Source organism: Enoplosus armatus, chromosome 5, assembly GCF_043641665.1.
Source record: "Enoplosus armatus isolate fEnoArm2 chromosome 5, fEnoArm2.hap1, whole genome shotgun sequence".
NCBI classification, from domain to species: domain Eukaryota; kingdom Metazoa; phylum Chordata; class Actinopteri; order Centrarchiformes; family Enoplosidae; genus Enoplosus; species Enoplosus armatus.
In genome coordinates, this window is record NC_092184.1 from 6,001,965 (window position 1) to 6,013,790 (window position 11,826).

Consider the following 11,826-nt stretch of genomic DNA (forward strand, 5'->3'; position numbering starts at 1 on the left):
TAAATATCCATGGACCGGAGATCCACGCAAACAGGTGCCGTGCGTCGGTGAGATTGATGAGAGCAGCCCGGTGGCCAAAGGAGACGCTCCGACCCAAATCAATACGCAATCGAGCAGGAGATCAGCGATTGGCTGTTTTCACCCTTGTTTGCCTTAATAGGTTTATTGTGTCATTTTCAAGCGGAGGAACAACCTGCACCGTTTTCAAAATGTTTTTAACTGAGCACATTTCCTCCATGGCTGTCATTCCGCTTCTTCCTCAGCTCGACATTTAAAAAGTGAACCTGTTTTCAAGCAAGCCTGAACAAGACAGAGTTTTCCGGTGACAACTTTCAAAATAACACCTTCATGGCCGACCACAAAAACACATTATTGTTTCTCCTCATACTCGATATGAAAGGCAATTTTTAGAGTTTTGAAAGTTTTCCTCGTTATTTCTGCACAGCTTCACGAAACTCTAGCACTTTTTCAAATGGCTCCACTTGATATTTAGAATCTTTCCAATAACCTATTTTCTGCTTGACATAAGTTTTTTTATAACCAGAAATCAATAATGGATGTCAGTTGACGAAAAACGTATCTTACTTTCATTTATTATACTGGTGGGTGTTTGCCTCATGGATTTATCCATGTTTTCATTCACAGGATGGCTCCAATATCAAGTTTATATGTGCTCTAATCTGGTTCGTGCACGTGGATGATAATCAGTTGTAGAGAGGAAGACACAAAGAAAAATCACGTTTTCTTTACCGACCACTGTGTTGATTTTAAGGTGAACATTCATCTATTCCAGCTGAAAACTGTCTCATTCCCACGACCCATGCCCCAGATCAGACTGCCGTCTACCAGAGCCAGAGAACAAGACCGATGAGTCAGACCAGCCATCAACGCTGTGATGAATGACTGAATAAATCAGAAAGTTTCACTCTGACAGTCTGGAGGTAAGTGTTTCTCTTACAATAAAATGACCTGTTTTGGACCTGGTGGCATTGCTGTCAGTGATGAGTTATGTTGGAAATAGAGCTGAGTCAAGAAGTGACATCTGCTCTTGCAATATGAAAAGTAAAGGGTGAAGAAAGCAGGGTCCTTGCTGACAAAATGGTAACTTTGTACATGTGGAATTGTGAATAAAACATGTAGCCAGTTCCTCAGGATGGCTGTACATGTATGTATTAAGAAGGTTCAGTTTATGTGGTTTTGGCTCCTGGACATTCCTACAAGTACCTACAGTATTAATGGATTTTTGGATATCTGAGAGGACAACCCTGAGCAAACCCAGCGCGCAGGGAAGAGTCAACACCTCGTAGGAAGTCTGAGGGTACCTGGTGATCCCACATGGATGAGAAGCAGAGGAAGTTGTTCAGGAACAAGAAGCAGCTGTTGCTTTGCTCGCCCTCCTCACACTGACCTGAATAAGAAGCAAAACAAATAGATGAACAGGTGGTTCTGCTGGGGCCAACAAACATATCACACAATTCCCCTTATTTCGTATTTACCGAGCATGATTTTACATTTTACAATTTTAACACATAAGCAGGTCCCTCATTCCCAGAAAAAAAAAACCTCTACTTCACAGGAGGCAATGTCCCTAGATGTCTTTGTTGTTACAGAAGCCAGGAAGCATTTAGATGGTGATTCGCAGGTCAAAGACAAGAAATTAGGTTGCAAAGTGAAAGATTTCTTACAAATAATGTCTCTTCAGTGACTATATTTCAATGTGTAGTAAGGACCAGCTTCAGGGAAATGCTGTTTAAACAATGGTTATGCGCAGGCTAGATGTCTAAAAAAGTTCACTTTTCAACCAAATTTCACCCAGTTTTCACCTAGACATCTTTTGACCTGAAAATTAACTCTCGCTGGATATTTGAGCCAGTGCATACACACACACACGAAGGAATGACTGCTTGTCAAAAAAAGGTGTGACGAATATTTAGCAAAACAAAGATGATTACCGTTAAAATAAAGCAAAGCAGAAACAGTGGATCAGATTTTCCGTTAAATGCCTGTTAGAAGCCAGTGGCTGATTTCTCCTGAAGGCTACAAGGCCAATGACAGAGCACTTTCTGCACACCTACTCTCTTTCTTTATTCCTTTTCCTGTCAGTTTAATCAAATGAATGCCTATGTCTAACAGGGTATTGTACGTTTAACGGTTTTAATGTAGATTCAGGTTAATGGGCCCACTAGAAATGCCAGAGGACAAAAAAGGCCCTGACAAAAATGCCACCCACCTTTTTACTGTCATGGTTTCAACAATTATTTTTCACATTTTAAGGCATTTAGAGGGTTCTCACCGACTTAGTGTGAGTCAACATGAAGGAGTCAGACGTCTCGGGCCTGTATACATACGCAGTTGTGACCTTTGGTTATTGTATAACCTCAGACATGCTGGACATATCCAGCACCTGTAGTTTTCTAAATACCTTTTATTGAGACGACACAAAGACCACCGCATTGCAAAACACTGGCTCACTATGTGGGGTTATTTTTCTGAAGGCTTTATTTCACCAGAAAGGTCTGACTGCGGTCAGTGTACATGTATCTCTTTTTCAAGAATGTCATGGCCAAAATGGAAGTTTACAGTTTGCCAACAACAACATGCCACACTGATAAAAACAGCAAAGACACAGTAAAATGACAACAATAAACTGTGGATTTACACAAAAAGATCTGTGCGCAGTTTGTAAAGGATGTAAAACAGTTCCTGCCTTGTAAAGCCTGTACGATGCAAGAGATAGAAAAGAGGAGAGAAAGAAACTGTAACACTTCTGTGCTTGGTGTACTGTAAACCAATGATCTGCAGCATTTTATCTTACTGTTTATACAGCCTTCACATTTTTACAGTGTACTGTACTCTGTAATCAGAGCTACAATAAGAAACCATTCTGATTCACCTGATTGTAGGTGCCAATCACCCAAGCCTATTATTTACATGCAGAGTGATTTGGTCATGTGACCCTCATGCTATTATGAGTGCATAGTTACATGTTTTTGGTAGGAACAATCTGTAACTTTGTACTCTAGTTTCTGCTCAGCAAATACTCAGTTTTCTGTTTAAATGCTCGTGATACCAACATTAGAGATAGCTGCTGTTTAGATTTACCCAGTGGTTGTGCAGTAGCTACATTTCATTCATTTATTAGAGCCTAAAGGACAGGAGTTAAGCTGGTTCTGTGGGTGAGTAAATCGCTTAAATCAGGGTTGCCTGCATTTCTGAATGGTTATAATGACTGCTGTTACAGCGTACGCATGATTCCCACAATGAATAATAAAAATGTACATCACCATAAGGTAGCCATAGAGAAAGCCTGAAACCTGAAAGTAAACAAGTGCACTTGGTAAATCATTACCCAAGCAGTTTAGAGACAGAACTTTTAGATAAATTGCAGTCTTAGCAGTTTTATCAGGTTTGAGTCTAATATGTGGCTCATGCAGGGAACACGTTCAGCTATTCTCATTTCTTCCCTTTCATGCAGACTTCTACACACATACAGCACACACCATGTATCACATATCCAATCTGTGCTCAGCTCATCACCGCGAGATGTGTGTATGTGCACGTGTAAGTGTGACTGCATGTCTGAGCGTCTATGTATGAGTGCGTGTGTTCTTGATGGAATGAGTCACAGTGTCTCTGTTCCTGCTGTGGCTTCATCTAACTTTTTCAAAAGGGAATCTAATGAGTCAATAAGTCTGTTCTGGATCTGCTGCAATGACATTAAAGTCCTCACTGATACCGCCTGACAGCTGCTGAGCACCACAAAGCTTCTGGCTGCTGAGTGTCTTTGTAGGGGACAAATAGAGGGATCTTTTCAAAACAGTGATACATATACACACACACACACACACACACACACACACACACACACACAGTGAACATTAAAGGATTACTGTCAAAGCTTTCATCCTGGCTGCCACAGACATTGGAATAATAGTTTCTGAAATAAAATGAAGCCTTAAAGGCAAAGTCAAACTAGTTGCTTAATATCTGTCACTTCCTTTTATTTGTTTTTTCAAAAAGCAATATCAGTTAACATGCCAATGAAAATCCTTTCTGATTATTTATTTGACTCAGGTGGCAATATCATGTTAGCCATTGCCAACATATAACTATATTGGTATGATAATTATGCTGAAAAAGGTAAGAGATGCATCATCCCTGTCTGCAAAGCAAAGTTCAAGTTTGGAAATTCAAACAAATACCAAACAACAACAAGGTCCACATTACAATCAATTTTGGGTACTGAAACACAGGTAACAGACAGCAGGAAAATCTGTTAAATTTTGATTGACAACAGTACTACGACAATAAATGCTTCACCAGTCTGGATATCTTCCATGCCAGTTTCTTTCCATTCAAGGTCATTCAGGGTCCCAGCATGCATTGGCAAAAGGCAGGGAACGCCCAAGACAAGTCGCTGGTCCATCACACACAGACAGTCCAACACATTCACACTAAGATTCACACCTATGAGCAGTTTAGTGTTCGGTGTCAGTTTCCTCCCACAGTCCAAAGAGAGGCTCCGTTAACTGCCAACTCTAAATTGTCTGCTTTGTGATTCTTGATGTGAGGAGGCAATACAAATAAACATGTAAATATGAATAAATAAATATAAACTAATTACAAAATCCTGATTACTGAGCGCAATATTTTGATTGAACTACACTAATATTTTAGGCATTCAACTGACATCCTTACCCAGAATAACAGCAGTGGATTAATTCCAGTTTCTTGATCACCCTAAAATCAGCGGGTGAACAGGAAGGAGTTTACAGGTCAGAGAGGTCTGTAAGTGTCACTTACTTTGTTAGTGCGGCACAGCAGCACTCTGAGTTGCTCTGTAACAACTACATGTATATATTCTCTAATTGTTTATTATATAATGAAAATATACCAAAGAGAGTTAAGGCTCAGTATTTCTGTGAGCCCACAAGCCAGCTTTAAAGCAGATTTTCAAAGCAAACACTTGAATGTTATGTAACTTGTACATTTGGGGACAGTGTCTATTTTGAGCTTTGTAGGTTTGCAGGAATTGTGTTGCATTTCCTGTTGGGAGACTGTACAACTTGCATTTGCACTTTGATTGATGATGTTTGTTTGGCTTTTTTCATTAATGTGAGGATTCTCTAAAAAACAAAAACAAAACAAAGGCAGCAAAGTACTTTCAGAAGAAGTATCATCACCAGTTTGACTAAAGAAGCCCTGGTGTAAGCTTCAGTAAGTACTTTTAGCATTTCCATATTGTGCATAATCTTTCAATTGCAGTGACTGTCATTGACATATATAGAGACAACAGACCAAAACAAAATCACTGCAGTTGTGTAATGAAAGCCGTGTGGAGAACAATGTATGCAAGTTGATTAGTATTTACAGAAGTACCACTACTATACTCAACTGAGAAGAAGAAGAAGAAGTTCCCTTGAGCACTAGATATTTTGTCTGTCATGATGACCAACACAAGTTTCTACTGAATGCCTCAAGAAGATAAAATGAAATAAGATATGATCCACTATTTAAAACAAGGACTGAAGATGGAAGAAAACCTTCAGAGGCTGCATCTTCTATACTTTGGATATTGATGATGAAATACAGTCCTCACACATTGCCATCCAGGCACAAACCACCTTGCCTTGTTCTTCAAAGTAAATCTAGAAGCCAGTAGATAAGATGTCCTCAACACGGGCAGCGTCAGAAAAGAAAAGGGCTCCTCAGGAAGTCAAGCATCCGCCTGGCTGCTTCTGCTGGCTCGGTGGCTCTCCGCAATGGCATAAAAAGAAAGTTCTTAACTTAAGTCCAAAACATTGTCATTTTTCTGGTGCAGTTTTTCTTCAATTTTACAGCAGCAGGACAAACTCTGGGGCTCAGCTGTGCAGACAGAGAGGTACAGGTGTGTTCTGACCAAAATGACTCCTGGTTTGCAGCATTTCAAGCATTTTGGGAGCAGACATGCAGTCAGATTCTTTCTTTGACCTACTTCCAAGGACTTGGATTCTTGTTATCTAAACTGGACTTGTACCTCGGTTGAACTCTATTATTTCAACTTTCTGTCCTTTTTGTAATTGCCTTTTCCCCACCTACGCCTCCAGCTGCCCAAAGAGGTTGGGGACTGTCTTTGAATATTGTTTTGTTTGGTGCAGTTTTCAAGTGTGCTTTGAGATTTTGGCCCGGGTCAGCAACTGTTGTTGATGTTTTAAGTCTAGTGTCACATTGTAACATCCACTGACTGAGGACTGATTCATATAATGAATTACTTTTAGTAGAAAAATACTGTTACCATTGTGCCTCTTTACCAAACAAAACTATCCCCATACTTGAGTCTGGGCTGAGCCCGAGAGGTAACTCAAAGACATACACACACAAAAATACTCAAACAGTGGGAAGAAATATGGTGCTTACTCCGGCAATCTATCCAGTTATTTCTTACAAGGGCTGTGCTTTTTATTCTGTACGATGACCTTCATCCTATGTTGAATTGCCTACAGAAGTGATGTTTTTCTAGATTGGCTGTTGCCTTTCAACATGTTGCAAGAGCTCAGAATATGTTTAGCAGAAAATGTCAGTGACTTCATCTGTATGCTGCAAGAATCATGATCCAAGCTGAAACGTTTCAGAGGATATTGGGATAGTATCTTAGAAAGCTTGAGCCTTTACTATTGTATGTTGACATTTCCTTTACATTCATCACACCTGGTGAGTCACACTCATAATCACGCAATCTTCCTGCTTCTATATTTGGTCAATCATATTTCTGCCAAGCTCGCTGCTCACAGACGTAGCGCACAGTTTATCCGGACAACAACCAAATGTGAGGCATCTGTGCTCTGTGACTGGTCATGTGTTTAACACCATGTCCATGTGCAGAGACAAGAGATGCACAGTGTTACTCTACACACACACACACACACAAAAGCTCTCATGATCACTCTGGCACTTTTTATTTTACAGAATTGCAACCATCTATTTTTATGAGTGGAAAATGAACTACTTAATCGACTGTAGCAGTGTCAGTGCCACACAAAACAAAAAGATGACTCATGGATCCCAAAGGAAACTTCATCAAGGCAGGAACAAAGAAAAGGATGCAGGTAAATTTGCAGCAGATCACGCTGAAGATTAAAGACTTGTCGGATTCATTATGCTAACCCTTTGCTCCTACCAGAGCGAAATAAATGTCCTTGTGCTGACTAATGACTGTTTGCGGATTAACAAATGTTTTGTTTACAGATTTGCACGGTAGTGAGATTATATTTACATATGATCCACATATTCATCACTAGCTGTCAACATTATGAAGCTTACTTAGTGATCAAATGTAACCATTTATGCAGTTAGCTTCTTTAGTGATGACATTATTCAAATTAATGTATATATCTTCCCTTTTCTAAAACACACACATCTGACCTGGACCATGTTTTGTTCTGGACCACAAGAGGGATTTTATGGGTGCTATTCCATGTTTTTTTCTTTTTTTTTTTTTACAAATCGATGTTTAGCCCTGAATGAGAACTGTGAGGATATTTTCCGGTTTGAATAAAACCCTTCGGGGGGTTGCAAATCTATACAGCGAAGCAAATACAGAGCTCAGCATGTTTTAGACAAGTTCGATAAAAGGTTAGCAAGAGTACATGTAATTCCCATGTGTATGGCTTTCTCTCACCAGCTTTCCATCCATAGCATAATGTGCAAAAAACATGTATGCTGTAGAAACTGTTATATATAGCATAACAGTTCTAATGCAATGAGGCATAACACATGTTGCAACAGTATACAGCCAACCTGATGCACATTTTCACCTTTGTAGCATAAATTATATAAAGCTGGCATGTCTCAACCATTGCCTAGTCAGTTGGGACAAGGAATACGTCTTTATTTTGTTATTTTATGGAATTGATCAGCAGAGTGTGATTGAGCGCTTAGGCCTGGCTTTTTGCTTGGCAACCTGCCTGAAATCTATACAATATATTCAATCATGTACAGCAGACTGTGTGCCAAACCACAGGCAGCAGGAAAAATAAATGCTAGGAGTAAAAAGGTTTCAGCCAAAATCCCCATAACCTTTTACAGCTGGAGATCAAGGTTATAATGGGCATGCTCAACTGGGAGGAGACCCTTGAGCAGGCACAGAACCCTCTGGAGGGTCTGGGTGGGATCCCAAGGAGGAGCTGGAGGACGTGGCTGGGAAAAAGAAAAGGAAGGTCTACTCTGCTTATCCTGCTGCACTGCTAACTGGATGGATAAGAAATAAAAAAGGAATGGATAGATGTCTTTACGCATGCTCATGAAGGCTAAAGTTATACAGTTGGGCTGTAATTAACACCAGCAGCAGGAGGAAAAAGAATATTCTAGTACAAAGTCACTACATCTGGGTAGCCGCTTCTGCTGAATACAGTTGTGTGGCATGTAAACGCTACACTGCTGACACAGCTACTAGTAGTAGCATTTTGTCACAAAGGCCTGACAAATGATTTCCTTATTGTTAATATGAAAGCAGTTGCAGCTGACATCATCATTTGAAGTTGTTTGTGTGCACGTGATGAATGAAAGATTCACTCTCCTTTTTCCTCTGGTTTGGTCTCCACCAATTCCGGAGAAAAAGATCTGGCTCTTCGGCTGCTAAACGCTCCACTTTGTTTACCAGCTAGTCACTTACTTGTTGTACATGCAATGTGGGTTTATCAGAGGTTTGGATCCTGAGTGCCTGAAAATGTTAGTGTTTCATCTTATTTCCCTGGGACTAACTGAGGAAGCTGCTCTGATCACTGATGTGTGGCTAAAAATGTGCAGAACAAACAGTTCCTATTGCAGCAACCTTCAATCAATGGGTACACACATGTATACCAACTCTGTAACAATGTGCAGTTGTACTTTATACAAGAGGTTAAGTGCAGAAAATATAACACATCTGTGTATTACACAAGTCGCATCAACAGCTTTTCAGTTTCAGGGTCAATATAACATCTCTCACTTAGAGCTGATTCAAGTCACAAGTCTCTATTTCTGTCTGTCTGTGTGATGGATAATAATCAGCTCCGTGTGATTCAGCTCACAGTCTGACCTGGCTTCTCGCCTGCTAACCTGCCTGCGGTTCATTCATCAATCAAACTCTCTGTGCTAAACTGCACATAGCAGACCACAGAACACAAAGGTTACAGCAAAATATGCCTCGCCCGATACCCACCGATGATCTCTCTCGCACATGCACACACATGCACTCACTGTGGGACACTAAGATTCTCAGATTTAAGAGGTGAGGAGAAAGAAGACTTAATTTGTAATCTTTATCTTACTTAGTTTTTTATTCACCTCATGGGGTTTCTTGGTGTCATCCACAAGGTTTATATAGCTTGAATTATTATTATTATTATTATATATCAATGCACGTGCTAGTAGACAAAAATACACGATCAAGTTCTGAATCAGAATCAGAAATACTTTATTGATCCCCGGGGGGGAAATTAGACAATGATGTCACTACCCATAGACCCTGGTGAAGGTAAATGTATTACTTGTCATTTTAATACTCTCTACAGTTAAATACACTAAATCAACGATAATCCAGAGAGAAAATGTAATTATATGCATATCACTTAGAGCTGTAGGGCAACTGGAAACCTAAATTTATGTTATAAGTATTTTCAAACATGGTCATTAGTGCTCAGTCATTAGTAACTTCTTTGTCGAAATTGTTCACAAGTAGTACTAATAGCTTCAAACAGGAAGCAACAACCAAAGTCAATTCCATTTCCATATGCTTTGTTGGAAATGTGTCAACATGTCATGTCAGTTGACAATTGGTTTTTAATGCAGTTTGATTAACTGTGCAACACTACCGCAATGGTTCAGTGTTTCAGTGGCAGATTATAGTTTAAATTTGGCATTTGTAAATCTTTTATGCAAACGGGGCAAAAGTGAAAACACATTATCTCTGTGCTCTGTCAGCAAATGTACGCAAAATTGCCACTTTCATGTTTGTTGGCAATGGACATCTCATTTATACCTTAATGCAAGATTTACTGTACATCCAGAGCAAATCCTCAATGACAAAATAACTGTAAAAGGAGAGAGCCCTGCCAGTCATTCTCTCATGGAAGTGTGTGTGACGCACACAGAACATCCCTCTAGTAAATAACTTTATTTCTGCCTAAAAACCTAATCATTTTTAAGCTGTAGTTTGAGTGGTTAGGGTTAGTGGTTGGATTGTAATACAGGGGACACAATACCAGAAACATCTTTTCTTGCAGTGCATTCAATTTTTAAACTTTTTTTTTGAAAAGTGTTGTGTGCCAACATCAATGGTTTCAGTTTAGCCACCTGGGAAATGTAGTAATCTGACTAAAACAAAAAATAAACAAAAAACACAGGAGATAGTGAAGGCTTTAACCTTTAGAAAGATCTTTTAATCGCTTTTGATTGTGCAAAACTTTCACGCAGACTGTTCCCCTTTATTCTATGAGTTGTGAAACAGACCATATGACAGCTGAGCCTGAGGAAAAAAAGGATGATCCAGGACACACAGCAGGCAATTAGCACATATCTCTCCTAATCGCTCCGCACCCTCAACGCATTTCAACACTCATTATTGAGACAGATTTTCTATGATTCATCGCATTGCTGTGTGATTTACCACCAGTCAGTTGTCGGGCGAGAATTCATTAGGCCATTAGAATGCAAATCCTCCTTCGAAAATAAAGCATCAATATGCAAGGAGATGCCTTCGTTAGACGGTCATTTGGTTAACTGAGTCACTTTGTTTAAAGAGGGGATTAGCATATGAGCTAATCAAGGTCGTTCCCCACAGCACCTGTCTCACACAAGGCAATGCTTGCAGGCAGAAAACGATGCCGCAGCCCAACACCTCTGAGGGCAAATGTCAGTTTTGAGCCAGTTGCATTTTTTTTTTTTTTTTTTAGTAATGTGCTGCAACACCAGAGGATAAGTGACAGAGGTGAGTGAGCAAAATTAATGAAATGAATTAATAGTGAACTCCCACAGCACAGGAGGTCAGGTGTGTTTGTCTGCTGACAGAACATTGCGGGCTTGTAATCACAGCTGAGCTCCACTGACGCTTCAAGTGATGTGAAAAATGAATTGTGGTCCAGGAGAAAGAGGCATCAATACAGCTGGAGCAGAAAACACATTCTCAGCAGTGCCTCAGATGTGACTGCTTTTATTACACTACATCAATTATTTACCACATCATTTTATAGGCAAATATTATTTGGATTGAAGCGAAATGGAATTCAACTGGAATGATAAATGCTTCAGTAGTAATATACGCATCAATAATATAATATAATACTGTGATATAAGCATTTTTCAGATGCTTGTTGAGGAGATGGCATATAAAGTTAGAACACCCACTGCATCCACACTTTGCAGTGTCCAATTAAACAATGACCAATAAACCTATGTCTCTGCAGCGAAGCACTAGACAAGGGTGTCCATTGGGTTCTAATTTGTTTTGGGCTGTTGATGTCATTTTCAACAATTTCCTCTTTGGCAGAGAGCAGCCTAACACTTGGCTCCTGCTCCCCTCAAATCTGTTGCTTTGACAGCGTGCCGACAAGCTCATCCCTACACGTCCGAATGCATTCATGTACAGACAGAGAGGCAAAGCGTTCACACAGGCATCTGAACGTACAGGCTCAGACATAAACACACAGTTGGCCCAGTTTATAGGTCAGCCTTTACGGACATTTTAGACTACAGATGCACATTCACACCGGCATCTGAACACATGAGGAAGCATGGGTTTGCACAGGTGCAGACCAAACAGCATGGACATACACACAAACTGCATGCAGTTGAGCACTCACTGCAGACAGG